The 15,447-nt window shown below is 46.2% G+C and overlaps 1 protein-coding gene across 5 annotated transcripts in view; it reads right to left on the bottom strand.

Annotated features, from left to right (window-relative positions):
* Positions 1-10,160, bottom strand: part of CXXC5 (CXXC finger protein 5) — a 78,688-nt gene extending 68,528 nt beyond the window's left edge. For 3 of the 5 annotated variants that reach the window (XR_016280531.1, XR_016280532.1, XM_089516307.1), the window contains exon 1: positions 9,640-10,160. The gene's annotated coding sequence lies outside the window, so the exon portion shown is untranslated. The remainder of the gene's footprint in view (positions 1-9,639) is intronic. The other 2 variants (XM_089516303.1, XM_089516304.1) reach the window with 1 other exon arrangement.
* Positions 10,161-15,447: the final 5,287 nt, after the last annotated feature.

Consider the following 15,447-nt stretch of genomic DNA (forward strand, 5'->3'; position numbering starts at 1 on the left):
ATTAAATGTACAGAAGTAGCACATTGCCTAGAAACTGAAATGCATAAAGTAGAGTTCAGCTCTAGTCTTTCCTGACGAAAGGATTTAAGGCAGGTTTTTCCTGCAAATTTACTTGCAGTATTACAGATTGTTGATTTAAACCTATCCATCTTCTGAAAGGCTCAAAGGATTATCTTCTTGGAGTGTATAACAAAACAGCCCCATCCTGCAACAAAGACATTGGGCACTATGTTCTTGTATAGTGTAAAGAACACCTTATAAATTCACATTTGGGCTGAAAGATCTGGGAAGAAAAGGTACACTACTTCATACTTCTCTGCAATGACCAAAGCCATGCAAAATCATACACTTTCAAGACTTTTAAGGTCAATGAGCACATCAAAAGAAGCAACTTGCCTATAGGCTTGCCTGAAGGTCTTATTTAGTTCTAGAACAATTTGATGTTCCACGACATCAGATTTTGTTCACATTTCTTGAATGTCAAAGAGCACCTACTTTTGAAAATGTGTTTTATTTTAATAACACCCCTCCCTGCCACCGCCGCCACCCACAAATCACTGCTGGTAGAAAATATATGTCCTTATTTACATTTTGCATATAAAATTATATCATCAAAACTGTATTGTCACTCTTTGGCTACATCCAAACAACCAAATCTTATTACATTTGAACCAGGAAAACCAACAGCATCCAATCAAATCAACACAAGAAGTGGTCACGGTTTATAGTTGGCTTAGTATCCTGACTTCCTTGGAAGCCATTAACCCTAGTTTTCCGATTTGGACATAAAAGAAGGCTAATTAACTTTTAGCTTCCTGGATTATTTTCCTGTCGGCACAAAGGGAGGAGTCAAGTGGCTGCATGCAGGTGCAGGAGGCTCGTTCATTTCTCAATTTATTAAGCTCAGATTTCATCATCCGACTGTAGCCTCTGAAGGGGAGAAAACAAGGTTACTTGGAGGCTGCTTCCTGTGATTCTAATTATCCTATGCTCAAAAGCTAGCAGGAGGAACCTCTACCGATTCTCCTCCAAGTTTAGTTGGTCTTGATTTTTCAAAGCACAAACACAACACCCAAGTGTCCAAGACTTGAGAGATTTCTCTGAGCAGAAGACAAAAGAACAGCAAGAGCTGCCCTTTCCAGCGCTAATTTTCTTGACTTGGGCAGCCTGAGGTCAGGCCTCACATAGTCATGTTTTGCTTCCAAACCATTTACAAGCTGTTTCCAGGTTGGGGTGCAAAAAAAGATTCAAAGAACATCAGCGATGAAACAGGCAACTACTTCCCTCATATATTTGCAGGTAAATGAGGACTGAATTAATTTATAATAGAAAGGATACCCATGCACGTGACACAGACACAAGACACCTTGGCATTGATATATTTAGAGGGGAAAGCCATACGTTATGCATATCAGTATCATTCATACTTGATGCGCACTCATATGCATTTTGTACTTCAGAACTGGAATAATATAACACTGAATCCTATTTGCTTGCACCTCCTGGGTCCACAAAGATAGCAGCTTCCTGCATTACCTCTTTAGCACTCTAGCCTACAATCTGAAGTTCCCTCAAAGAAGCAAAGTACCTTTTTCCTCTGAGACTTCACTGTAGAAAGACAGACAAGGTATGCATAATACTCCACACTACCCAGGCATGGTGTGACCAAGAAAAATAAAAAGAAAACATTTAACCATCTACACATCAGGAGCATGTACCATCATTAAATGCATTTCCTTTTCTAGCAGCTTCTCATTCTCCAACAGCCTGAAATTTGTATGCACCTCCAGCATCACTTGTTTTTGTTTCTTCAAGGCCACAGTAATGCCTAGTGGTTAAGACAACTTCTTCGGGTGCATTTATATGGGAATCTGCATATCTACAAGGTGCTGGAAACTCTGGGCCCTAGGCTTGGTTCTGTCTTGTTTGTCCCAGCTCACTGCCTCACATTCAAAATATATTTTACATTTGGTTTCCTGTTCAGTTTATATTTTCATTTCTGTGTTACTAAATCTTATCTTGTGAAGCTGCTCTGATATGATTACCTTTAGCTCTATGTTTTTGTTTTGCCCTGTTGTATTACTGTATTACTCAAGGTGTTATAATGGTTTATATATAGCTATTCTACCTCTCCATCCCTCATAAGTAAATCCATCTCCTTAATTTTTTGTGAATATGACTGTGCACATGCTATTCTGTAAAATGCACTGGAACTGCATCCAGTCCTTACCTTTGGTATTTTAAGGGGGGTTACACACACACACACACACACGTGTGTGTGAGTGAGTGAGTGCGCGCGCGTTATATGCCTTCAAGTCATTTCCAACTAATGGTGATCCTAAGATCCTATCATGGGGCTTTCTTGGCAAGGTTTGCTCAGAGGAAGTTTGCCATTGCCTTCACCAGAGGCTGAGAAAGTATGTCTTGCCCAAGGTCACCAACCAAGTTTCATGGCCAAGCTGGGAATCAAACCCTGGTCTCCGGAGTCATAGTCCAACTCTCAAACCACTATGACACACTTAAAATCTGAGTGGTGTCTTATGTAGATGTGAGTTCCCCAACTCAGGCTCAGTGAAGAGGATATAGCAGTCCTACCTGACAGCATTGTTGTTAAACCCAGTTTGGATCACCCCTATAGCATTTAATGGCTCCAAGTTGGGCCTATGCCATTACCCATATAACATCAGTTCCGTTTGTCTGAACCTTTCAGAATATAAAATCATAAGTGGTTCCGAAATATCTTGTTTAGGGGAGTGACCTTTACTTTAATGTGTCCTCAAAAACAAGTACACAATAATGGAAGCTTCACTTCAAAACTGCTACATTTGAGATCAGTGCAGAACATACTATAGGTCCAAAAATTCCCCTTCTCTTGGATATTTTTGATCTTGCAAGCTTAGACATCCCCCAGCCAGGCTGACAAACAATACTGTGCTACTATTCTTTGTTTAAAGATGAAGTCACTGAGTTGTGCCAACATCACCTCAGTTAAGATTGAGGAGCCTGGTAGCTCTTCTCATGCTAACAGATTGGTTAAAGGTCATTTCAAACTTGCTCCCAGTACTACAAGTAACTTAGATAAATCTCATCACAGAATCTATCACTTACGAACAGGTAGATGTCCTGTTATCAGGGAAGAATCCAGCTCCTCCACTGCTGAAGTCAGAAGGACCTTTTGCAGGATGACTCTGACAAAGAGAGCATTTACTCTCACATTGTCCCCAAGGTCCAAAACACACTGCAGAAATAATCCAGTTTGAGACCACATTAACTGTCCTGGCTCAATGCTAGAGAATTCTGTGAACTGTAGCTTTGAGAGACATAGCCTTCTCTTGTCAGAGCTCTGGTGTCACAATAAACTACAATTCTCAGGATTCCTGAACACTGAGCACTGGACCAAAGTCTCTTGGTTTCCAAATGCCAGAGGCCTTACCACTGTTTCTTTCCATACACAGATCAGATTCTTGGGGACTCCAACCACCATTTGTAAAAGATTCCAGGAGTGGTCATTAGACCTTTGTATTTATACACCTCTGGCTAGGATTATGATCCTAAATGAGAGCCATATTTTAAAGAAATAACTAGCTGAACAAGTTAAACTGCATTGAGAAGCCAAGTAAAAACCAGAAATTTTCAGACTCCAGATTAATTATTGGAAAAGCCATTGTGCTAGATCAGAGTTGAAGATGTGTGTCTCTGTCTACCCTAGTTTGAAACTACTAACCTAAAGAAGAGACACAGACTTTCAGTCTGGCCCCTGGCCTGTCCTCTTGAGAACCCCATCCCCAGTTATGTTTAAAAAAACCAAAACAAAAGGCAGGTACCGCCTTCTTTTTTTGGAGTCTTGAGATCTCTCAGCTAATGCTGAAAGGTGTAATGGAATCTGAGGAGCTGTCAATAAATTCTCATTAAAAACCCAGGAAACAGCCATTGCCAACTCTGACTCACAGTAGCTTTCCAAGGATTCAGACAGGTTTCTTTTCTCCCACCCAAGTACTAACCGGGGCAAACCCTGCTTGGCTTCTGAAAACTGAAAACATTGTGTGCTTATCCAGGTTTCTATGGTGATTCTGCCAGCAGTTCCCCACATCTTAAGACCACAGATGGACAACTGTGGCCCTCTAGATGCTTACTGGATTGCATTTCTCATCACTCCTCACTACTGAGTATAAGGGAACTGATGGTAGTTATAGTCCAACAACATTGGGAAGGGCACAACTGCCCAGACTTACCACAGTAAATCCCCAAATGCAAAACTAATGGTCCTGCAGAGGGAGAGGCAGGCATAGGCCTTCTGTATCCACATATTTTTTTATCCATGGATACAAGCATCCATGGCTTGAAAATATTCAATATATACACATTCCAAAAAGCAAATCTTTATGTGCCTTTTTATCATGCTCTTGTATTTAATGGGACTTGAGCATCCACGAATTTTGGTATCCATGGGGAGGGGAGGCTGGAACCAAACCCCAGGAGATACACAGGCTTGATTCTCAGTAGCTAGAATTAGCAGAGGAAGGAAATTCAGGCCAGCTCCAGCACTCCAGCAAGTACATTCCCCCTATTCTTCTCCAGAAGAAGGAATAGGTCTCTTTATTCCTACAGAGGAGCAGAACACAGACGAAGGCATTTGTGGTGAGGCTAAAACCTGCCTTTCCACTTGTGACACCAGCTGGCCCAGTCTGTGTTGAAAGGTATCCCTGCAGGGGTTATGTCTGTGTGCACCGGCTATGGAGAGGCATACTCGGAAATACTCAACTCCTCCTCGACCCACCCTCATAACCCCAAACCACCTAAGAAAAAGCACTGTGCTATGATTAAGATTTGAAATGCCAAAAGTCTTTGTCAAAATGTACCATTGCTTCCCAGCTTCCAAAGAGTGATGTGCCTATGCTCTTTGGTTCCGGATTTCAAATGCACTGACCAAGAAAAGGGAGGGAGAGAGGGAGGAAGGAAGGAGTGATACAACAGTGTGCTAAGGTCAGGTTTTCTCACCTAGGAGCTCCTCTGTGCCTCTCTGCAATTGCTCACCCGTCACACAACAGGCTGAAGGACCCCAGCAGCACAGATTAAATCACCGCACATGGAACGGAAGGCAAAATGGGAAGGACGAGGCGTCCCGATCATAAAACCTGGCAGAAGGCCCTGCCTCAAGTGGTAAACAGGAGCTCAATTCAAGGGGAGCAGATCTCAACAGTAATAGCCCTCAATACACTCTGCCTCCCCTCCACCCTGCAAACTGACTAAACTCCAGATTCTTTCAGGGAATGAAAGGTAGCAACTGAGGCTTCCCTGGAGGCCAGAGAAGATTCAGGTGTCTCTCCTCTCCCCAAATATCTGAAACCCTCTCTTCTTGCTGCCAGAGGCAGATCTAGGGCTTGGGAGGTAAAGGAGGATAAGAGAGTGTCAGCCTTAGATTTTCCCCTCCAATTATGGGAAGGGAATAAGTATGGAGCCAGTGTGGTGCAGTGGTTTGAGCGTTGGACTATGACTCTGGAGACCAGGGTTTGAGTCCTGGCGAGGCCATGAAAACCTACAGGGTGACCTTGGGCTAGTCACTCTCTCTCAGCCTCAGGGGAAGGCAATACAACCCCCCTCTGAAGAAACTGTCCAAGAAAACTTCTTAGGGTCGCCATAAATCAGAAATGACTTGAAGGCACACAACAACAACAAATGGAGGAGAAGGGGGAGACAGCTTTGCAACAAAGTCCTGAGCCATCTGGCTCCTTCACAGGCACAAGCACCATTAAGTAAGAAAGCAGGGTGACCAAGTGCCCTCCTTTTCCAGGACCTGTCCTACATTTCAACCTTCTGTCCAGGAGGAATTCCCAAATGCCCTCCATTTTGGGCACAGCAAAGAAGTATGAATTTATATCTCTACGAGTGTTTGTTAGCCTTCCTTTGGCAACGGCCTCCATTTTTCTGGAATGTCCTCCATTTCGCCTTGCCTTGTCCTACTTTGCGGTGAGGAGGGCCTGGGGTCACCCTGTGGGGAAGGGCAGCTGCCAAGACCTATCAAGTCTGGGTGCCAAAGCCAGAAATGGAGGAAGAGGAGGAAGTTGGAAACAGGCAACCCAGAAGAGAACAGGAGCAGGGGGTGATCCCTTTCGCAAAACAACGTAAAAGTATAACTAAGTGTCCAGAATGATTACTTTGGCTCCATACAGACTGTCAAAATAAAGCTGCTTGGGGTCACTTTGGAGGTATGCTGTTTAAATGATGCATACGTCCTAAGAGACCGAAAGCTTCACCAAAGCCACATTCCAATCCTTAGGACTGGAGCATGGCTTTGGTGTGGCTTCTGGACCCTTAGGACACATGCATAATTTAAACAGCATACCTTCAAAGTGACCCGAAACCGCTTTATTTTGGCCTGTCTGTATGGGGCCTTTGTTTCCTTTCTCTTCCCTTGTCTCGACCTGCAAAGGCGAAATGAAACCCAGCCATTGGTTCCCAAATTCCAGCCCTGCAGAGGTTATTGGACCACAACTCCCAGAATTAAATCAGCTGAATCAAAGTGGCCGGGGGCTTCTGGGAGTTGAAGTCCCAAAAAAATGACCAAAGGCCTCTGAGGAAGTAGACTGAAAGTCTAGGAGAGCTCCTGCTGCCAACTTCCTTTCAGTCAGTAGGTCTCAAGGGGGCTATAAGTGCCACAAGACCTCTCTCTCCATACATTTGGACACTGCATGACACAAATCCACCTGAGGAAACAGACTGAAAGTCAAGCAAAGCTCTTGCTGCCAACTTCTTCCTTTCAGTGAGTCTCAAAGATGCCACAAGTCCTCTCTCTCCGTACATTCGGACACTGCGTGACATAAATACACCTGAGGAAGTAGACTTGAGTCTATTCTTCCTTCCTTTCAGCCAGTCTTAAAGACCTCTCTCTCTCCATACATGGCATGATGACATAATAGACTTTGGTCTAGGAAAGCCTCTGGGGCCAACTTCTTCCTTTCAGTGAGTCTCAAGGGGCTACAATATATTTGGACATTGCGTGACACAAATGCACCTGAGGAAGGAAAGAGACTGAAGTCTAGGAAAGCTCCTGGGGCCAACTGCTTCCCTCCTTTCAGAGAGTGTCAAAAGGGGGGTACAAAAGATCTCTGGAGGACCAAAGTTTGGCAATCACTGGCTTTAAAAAGTGTTCATAAGAAGACCAAAACCAGGGGGGCTGGGAGAGGGGCTGCAAAGGTCTTTGAAGAAGTCTCTGCATATTTTGGGGGGAAGATCAGGAGGAGGAGGAGGAGGAGGAGGAGGAGGAAGAGGAGGGGGGACCCCCTGCCTCCATCCATCCATCCCCAGGCGCCGCAGGAGGGAGGTCTGGCCCACTGTCCGCCGCCTCCCTCCGACTGGCTGCAGACACCGCGGCTGTAACCTGGGAAACAGACCGCCAGGAGGAGGAGGAGGAGGAGGAGGAGGAGGAAGGCCAATGGAGTCGCCAATGCAGTGTCCAGAGGCTGAGGGACACAAGGAAGGAGCGCCCGCCAGGAAGCCTCCTCCGCTCCAGAAAGAGAGGCGTCTGTCGTCGGGAGGGAAGGAGGGCTGAAGGGAGGAGGCTCTTCCCGACAAAACTTTCCTCAGCAGCAGCCCCTCGCCAGCGGCGCCTCTCACTTCCAGACACACACACACACACACACACTTCCCAGAATTCCACACACACACACACACACACGCAAACACACAAACACAGGCACCAGGGCCGCCTCCTCACCGCCAAGGGAGGACGAGGCGCCGCAAAACGGGGCGGGAAAAAGAAGGGTTGGACATGGCCCAAGAGAAGCTTAAAAACACTCACAGGAACATATATATATATATATATATATATATATATAGTCACAGACTATATGAAAATACGTTTTATGAAACTTAAAAACAGTCACAGACATATACACTCACAGGAATATATATATATTTATATATGTGTTTGACTATGTATGTGCGTAATGTATATATATATATATATTCCTGTGAGTGTCTATCTATGACTTTTAAGCTTCTTATATATATAGACAGATATTCCTGCGAGTGTTTTAAGCTTCTCTCATATGTATGTATGTATGTATGTATGTATTCCTGTGAGTGTCTATATCTGCGACTGTTCTTATGCTTCTCTAGGGCCATATCCAAGTCCTCCAAGTCCTCCATGTGTATAAATCTATTTCGCATGGGTCCGAGCCCCGCTCAAAATGGAGGACTTTGGGGGAACTCCTCCCGGGCAGAAAGGGAGGACGCCTCCTGGGAAAGGAGGACCTCGATTCACTCTCCACAGAGAGAGAGAGAGAGAGAGAGAGAGAGACCAGGGTGACCAATGTCCTCCTCTCGGCAAAGGAGGACAAGTCACCACAAAATGGAGGACCTTCACGGAAAAAAAACCTGGGCCAAAGAAAAGCTTAACAACATATATATTCTATGAGTATTTTAAAGCTTCTCTTGGGCCAAACCATATATTTATATATAGACAGATGCGTGGTTCTGAGTCCTCAAAATGGAGGACTTTGGGGGGGATCCTCCTGGACAGGAGGCTGAAGAGAAGGGAGACGGGTGGGTCAACACAGAGAGAGGCCCCCCGCCCCTGCCAGGGAGCCCTAAGCTTAAGCCAGGGCTCCCCCCTCCGTCCCCTCTTCCTTCCTTCCTCGTCCGGGAAAGGCTTTGGAGGACGAGTATAGAAAGGAGGAGGAAAGACAGAAGCCAAGGGAGCTCTTTTCTTTCCCTCTTCCCTCCCCAGCCCCGCACCAGGCGCCCAGCCCCAGGGCCCCCGCCGGCCCTTTTTTTTTTTTTTTGTCTGGAGCCACTGAGCTGAGACCGGCGGAAGGAAAGCAAGCCAGGCAGAGAAGGGAAGGGAAGGGAAGGGAAGGGAGGGCGAAGGTGGCCGGGAGCCAGCGAGGAAGGAAGGAAGGAAGGAGGGTGGGAAGGAAAGGAAGGAAGCAAAGGAAGGAAGGAAGGACGGAAGGAAAAGAAGAAAGGAAAAGAGGGAAAGAAGGAAGGAAGGAAGGAAGGAAGGAAGGAAAAGAAGAAAGGTAAAGAGGGAAAGAAGGAGGGAGGGAAGGAAGGAAAGGAAGGAAGGAAAGAAGGGAAGGAAGGAAAGAAAGAAAGAAAGAAAGAAAGAAAGAAGGGAAGGAAGGAACGAAAGAAGGGAAGGAAGGAAGAGAAGAAAACAAAAGAGGGAAAGAAGGAAGGAAGGAAAGGAGGGAGGGAAAGAAGGAAGGAAGGAAAGGAGGGAGGGAAGGAAGGAAGAGAAGAAAGCAAAAGAGGGAAAGAAGGAAGGAAGAAAAGGAGGGAGGGAGGGAAGGAAGGAAGGAAAGGAGGGAAGGAAGGAAGGAAAGGAGGGAGGGAAGGAAGGAAGGAAGGAAGGAAAGGAGGGAAGGAAGGAAGGAAAGGAGGGAGGGAAGGAAGGAAGGAAAGGAGGGAAGGAAGGAAGGAAGGAAAGGAGGGAGGGAGGGAGGGAAGGAAGGAGCTGCGCCACTGCAGCCACAGACCCCCCCCCGCCCCCAAAAGGCCATCGGGGACCACCGAGGCAAACTTTTTTCCACCCGACTTTTTCTTTTCCCCTCTCCCCCCCCCTTTTTCCTCCTCCTACTTTGGCCCCCCCAAACAGGCAAAGGGTAGGATTTCCCAGGCCATGGAAACAATACCTACCGGATCCGACGCCTCCGCCGCCGCGGCTGCAGCCCCTCCGTGTGCGTGTGAGTCAACGCGAGTGTGAGGAGGAGGAGGAGGAGGCGAGAGGGCGAGTGTGTGTCCGCCTGTGTGTGGCGGCGCGCCCGCTGCCGCCAGCCGGATTAAAGCTCCAAATCCGGAGCGGAGGAGGAGGAGGAGGAGGAAGTGGAGGACTCCAGAGGAGATGGGGGTGATGCTGCTCTGCTGCTGCTGCTGATGATGATGATGCTGATGCTGCTCCTGCCAGGGATGCTAACACCTGCCCCAAAGGTACACCGCAGCAAAGTAAAGCCCCGCCGCCAAGTTGGTGGCTCCCTTGCCTCCTTCCTCGACCTCTCTCTGGGTCCCAGTCCTTCTCTTCTCCTTCTCCCTCTCCTCCTTCTTGGCCAAGGCGCCTCGTTGTTGCTGCTGCTACATCCTCCTCGCCTTGCCAGGACCGAGACGGGAGGGACGCATTGCAAAGGGATGCCGCCTTCGCTGCCTTCGCCGCCTGCTCTGGCTCCTGGCTCCTGGCTCCGCGACTGCGATGCCCGCCGGGGCTGCAGGGGAAACCCGGAATAGACTCCGTCGGAGCGGACTCTTCAGCTGCCCACTGCTTCCTCCTCCTCCTCCTCCTCCTCCTCCTCCTCCTCCTCTTCTCTCTCTCTCTGCCCAGAAAACCCAGACTCTGAATAAACACTGCTCCTTTGGAGCAAAAGTCTGGAGAGATCATCATCATCATCATCATCATCAGTCGCTCTCTGACCGCAGAAAGAACCGGGAAATAATCCAGTTTGAGACCGCTTGAATTGCCCCGGATCAACGCTAGGGAAGTGTGGCAACTGTAGTTTTGGGAGACCCTTTGCCCTCTCAGAGAGAACTCTGTGTAAATCTACAGCGCTATATAAATAATAATCATAATAATAATAATATAACTCTGGAGCCACAACAAACTAAAGTTCCCAGGATTCCCTAGCACTGAGCCAGGGCAGTCAAAGCAGTCTCAAACTGGATTGTTTCTGCAGTGTGGCTGGAATGCAATCAATCACCTTACCAGAGTTTGGCCTTTGCTGCTGTACCTTTTATACAAACCAGTTCTACTACAGTTTGTAAGAGAGGTCTTGGGCTACTATTAGCAAAACCTGCTAGCAGAGCCACAGGGAGCCAAGCTTTACACCCCAAGATGGGATCATACAAGCCAAACCCTTGGGCCTCCTTTTCCTTTTCCAGAGAGTTCCACCTGAGCTGCATCCGCACTGCAGCAATAATCCAGTTTGGCACCCCTTGAACCACCATGGCTCACTGCTAGGGAAGTCTGGGAACTGTAGTTTTGTGAGAGTTTTAGCCTTCTCTGTCAGAGAGCTCTGGGGCCACAACCAACTGCAGTTTCCAGAATTCCCTAACATTGAGCCCTGGCAGTAAAAGTGGTGTCAAACTGGATTATTTCTGCAGTGCATCTGCAGCTTTGGTCAGGCCTTGAATCTACAGGGATGCCTTAAGGGATTCCTCAACGACAGCAGTGAAACTGGAAAGTCCATTCCCTCTTTCCTTCTCTGCCAACTCTCTCTATAAGCTTGCAGGAGTTTTAAGATGCTTAGAAGAGGTTGGGGAACTCCTTCCCACAAGAGGCCTAGTTGGCCACCTTTCTCTGTTCTCTTTCTGGGGGCAGGCAAAGAGCTTTATATAGTTTTTTTGTGGAGTTTTCAGACTATGTGGCATTCTCTGAAGACGCCAGCCACAGATGCTGGCGAAACTCTTCTAGAACGTGGCCACATAGACCCAAAACCCCACAAAAAACTAGGGATGCCGGCCATGAAAGCCTTTGATTTCACAAAGAACTTTTGATTGCAATGAGCCCTCCGCTCATAATTCATGCCTCAGACAGATCATCTCACGGACCAGGCTGGGCTTTTTATTTGATTATGTTTTCAAGGTGTTTTAAACCCGCCCCTCCTCTTCCTCTCCCCAGGGATCCTGCTGGGCTGGCCCCACACCTGCCCCCCATCCTTCGGTGGTTTCAACCCAGGGGATTCCTGCTGTGGGGAAGGCACTCAATTTACCCCAAAGAGCCTCCATCGGGTACCCAGACCCCAGGGGCCCCTCCCGGCCACAGTGGGCACCTTCAGGGTCCCCTCTGACCCTGTTGGTCATCCTCCCCCACTCACACATGCCAACACACCATCCTGTCCCCATGTGCACTCCACCACCCCCGGCATACTCTGTCTCCCTGACACCGTTCCCTCCGGCACATGCAGGGGGCTACAGAGGAAGAGGGAACATGTACCATCCTGGAAGCCCTAGCCACTGGAAGTCCTGCCCCCGCTAAAGCCCCCCCCCCCCAGTACCGGGTGACACCCAGTGCAGGAATGCCACTGTCACTCAGTACAGGGAGGTGGTGAACTGCCTTGCCCTCCCTGCCAGCCATCCAGACCACTACAGGCCCCCCAGTGGGACAGACTTGGAAGGCAGCAACCCCCCCCCCCCATGTACCACCCCATAGGATGACACCCCTCTGAGGGTCACCCAGAACAGTCCACACTCCCCACACCCCCTTGTGATGCCACTGGTCTCTTGTTCTTTCTTTTTTATTTTCCATTCTTCTTCATTGATTGTTATACTAGTTCTCCTTATTCATGCACACAAGTCATTGAACAGGTACATTCAGAGTTCTCGCTCTCTGTCTGTCACCTTTACTTTTGCATCTCGTCTCGTCCTTAACTGTTTGAAGAGTTTCAACTGTCATCCATTGTTCCTATGGAAGCCACCTTGGGTCCCATCCTGGGACAAAAGTGGCATATAAATAAAGTAAATAATAAATAAATAAATCCATTGATATTACTCCTTCTTTTTGGCTACTGATAGTGTCTTTTTGTATTCCTCTCTGACAGTGCCCCTGGCTTCAGTCCAGAGTTCAACTGGATCCCACTCATTTAGGCTTAATAGTGCAAATCTATATTTACATTATATTTAAATTCTATCGGGGTGTTCTTCAGGTTGTATTTGGGTGTGATGATTGATATAGGTGCGGTACAGACCACTGAAAAACGGTGGCCTACCAGCGCCTGTTTTTCCACCGGAGGGAAGCCGCAGCCGCCAGACCGCGTGGCTTCCCTCCGACGGAAAAAGAACCCATGAAAAGCGGGTTCTTTTTATGCCGCAAGGGTGGTGTAACAAGTGCACCACTGGTGCACTCATTACATAAGCATCACACGGCACCGTGCGGATGCCACGCGGCGCTTATGTAACAATGGCAGTGCACATGTATACAGAGTGCCACCATTATTATGCCACCGCCATGTGTTAGGGTTGCAGGGCGTGTGGGCGCTCGGCCCCAAGGCAACCCTAGCACGTGACGAGGGCGTCACTGAGGGCCCATCTGTAAAGGGCCATAGTGTTCTTTTTAGCATTACTCTTTTTTATATAAACAGTTCATGGTCTAGGCCACATTTTTGTTCCTGGCCTTGTTTTTACAGAGAAAATGAAGCTTCTCCATCTTTTGCTTACAATTACAGTTGGCCCTTCACATTTGCAGATTTGATTATTTGTGGGTTTGATTAATGTTATCTCTAGGAATTTCTAAGTCTACCAACACAATTCTGCTGGAAGTTGACCATTGGGTTTCTCTGGAGGACTTAAAAGTTTCTATAGAAAACACTTCTCTAGGGATTTTTTGGTCCTACAGCATGATTCTATGATCAGTGTCTGGCAGGTGTTGACCACAGAGTTGAAACATGTAAAGCTGCTGACCAAACAAGAAACTAACACTGTTTTGGATTTTTTTACAAGGAACAGCACACTTGCTCTAAAATCAGATTCTCTGTTCAAGGATGTATCATAGAGTTTCTCTTGAGGACCTAGAAGTTTATATAGAAAACACTTCTCTAGACATTTTTTTGGTCATCCAGCATGATTCCATGATCAACCTCTGGCAGATGTTGACCACAGAGTTGCACTGGATGACCTGGAGATTGCTAGAGAGGTGCTCTCTTAGGTAAAAAGAATAATGTTCTTTTTATTTGCAATTTTTCCACATTCACGGCGGTCCTGGGCCCCTAACCCCAGCAAATGTGGAGGGGCCACTCTATTATTTCTTGGGTTGTTTGAAGAATGTAAATGTGACGAACAAATTGTTGGCCTCGTAGTTGGCTTCCAGCTTCATTTCTTAGTCTTAGTCCAAATTTTTTCACAATCTTTGATTCTGCTCCTTTTTTGTTTTTGCATTCCAATTGTCTATGATGAGCAAAAAGTCCTGTTTTGGGGTATAATCAGTTTCATCCTGAACTCCAGCACAAAATCTTTCAGTTACTTCTTCTTCTGCTTCTGTAGTTGGAGTATAAACTTGGATTATGGTTATACTGATAGGTTTTCCCCAAAGTCATATTGACATGATTCGCTCAAGCTCTGCGTTATGTCCTTTGCTTTTGCTACATCTTTCCTCACAATAAACGCCACCCCATTCCTTATCTTTTTCTTGTCTTGTTTAAATATCTAGTCTAGTATATTAATTGTGCTTTTGGCGTGGTTTATCCCACTGTATGAGGTATGGCTTTGTCATGGAATATCTCCATCCTGCTTGCTCTCACTGATTCTTTTTCAGCCACAACAAAAGTTACTGTTTTTAATCTACGTCTCTGCAGGCTTTTTTTAAAAAAATATATGCTATTCTTAATTTTGTCTTTTCAAAATACACCAGGAAACTCACAAAAAAAACCACCATGATACGAAATATTTAAAACACCTCCAAGAAAACAAATCAATCAATATCAACATAAAGCAAGAGAAGTAGCAAAACATCACCTATAGGATAAACTAAACCATCACTACTCAATTCAAAATGTAACCCAGAGAGCAGTAAACACGACATCTAAAAATATTCAGGCTGAAGAATCACACTTGTTTTCTAGGCCAATAAGTTCTAAATCACAGATGCCACTACCAAAAAGACCCTCTCACATATTTCCAGATAGCATACTTTAATGGGAGATAGGCTCACCCAAGATTCTCGCCATGGTGGTATTTTTATAACAAGTGGATCTTTTTAATATCCTAGTCGTTTTCAGTAGTGAACAGCCAGAGGCCTTTTGGAATTTCACAAGCAGGATGTGAGGGTAGCACCTTTTCCTTTTTATTTGTTGCTAGTCCTGGCTTTGAGATATACTACCCTTGAACATGGAGACTTTAGTTAGGGAAACAGCCTACAAGAGGCCTATTTTTCATGAATTCATTTCCTCCTGTTTAAAGCCACCTAAATTAATGTCAGATTGCCATACCTTATGGCAGTGAATTCCATCTGTTAATTGTGCATTGTATGAAGTACTTTCTTTTGTTATGCCAACTAGTAATGCCATCTAATATTATGCCATGCTAGTCCCAGTATGCTTCATCCCATCCCACAGTCCTTTAATGTTGTTTGCAATGCTCCATTTTAGATATTTTAGGGTCAAAAGGGCAGTATGGCCTCCTCTAAGCAAATGCGTAACCAGTCAATAATTGCTGGTGCCAGAAGGTATTGACTTGGCTAAAAAAGCAAATGGGCAAAACTCTTTTCAGGTCATTTGAGCTTCTCTGGCATGCTATTGTCTCTTATTTGAGAAACGGAATGTCTTCTGCATTAGACAATGAGAGGAACTCTTTCAAAAGTCCATATACAGCAAACAGGACAGGTAATAGTGTCTGGACTGTTCTTTGGTCTTTGAAACATATAAACCAGCTGACCAAACAAGAAACTAACACTGTTTTGGACCAGTTTTTTACAAGGAACACCACACATGCTCTAACATCAGATTCTGTCCTCAAGGATGTACCATA

This window comes from Sceloporus occidentalis, unplaced genomic scaffold, assembly GCF_023333645.1.
Source record: "Sceloporus occidentalis isolate IW3139 unplaced genomic scaffold, rSceOcc1.0.p SCAF_3, whole genome shotgun sequence".
In the NCBI taxonomy this organism is placed as follows: Eukaryota; Metazoa; Chordata; class Lepidosauria; order Squamata; family Phrynosomatidae; genus Sceloporus; species Sceloporus occidentalis.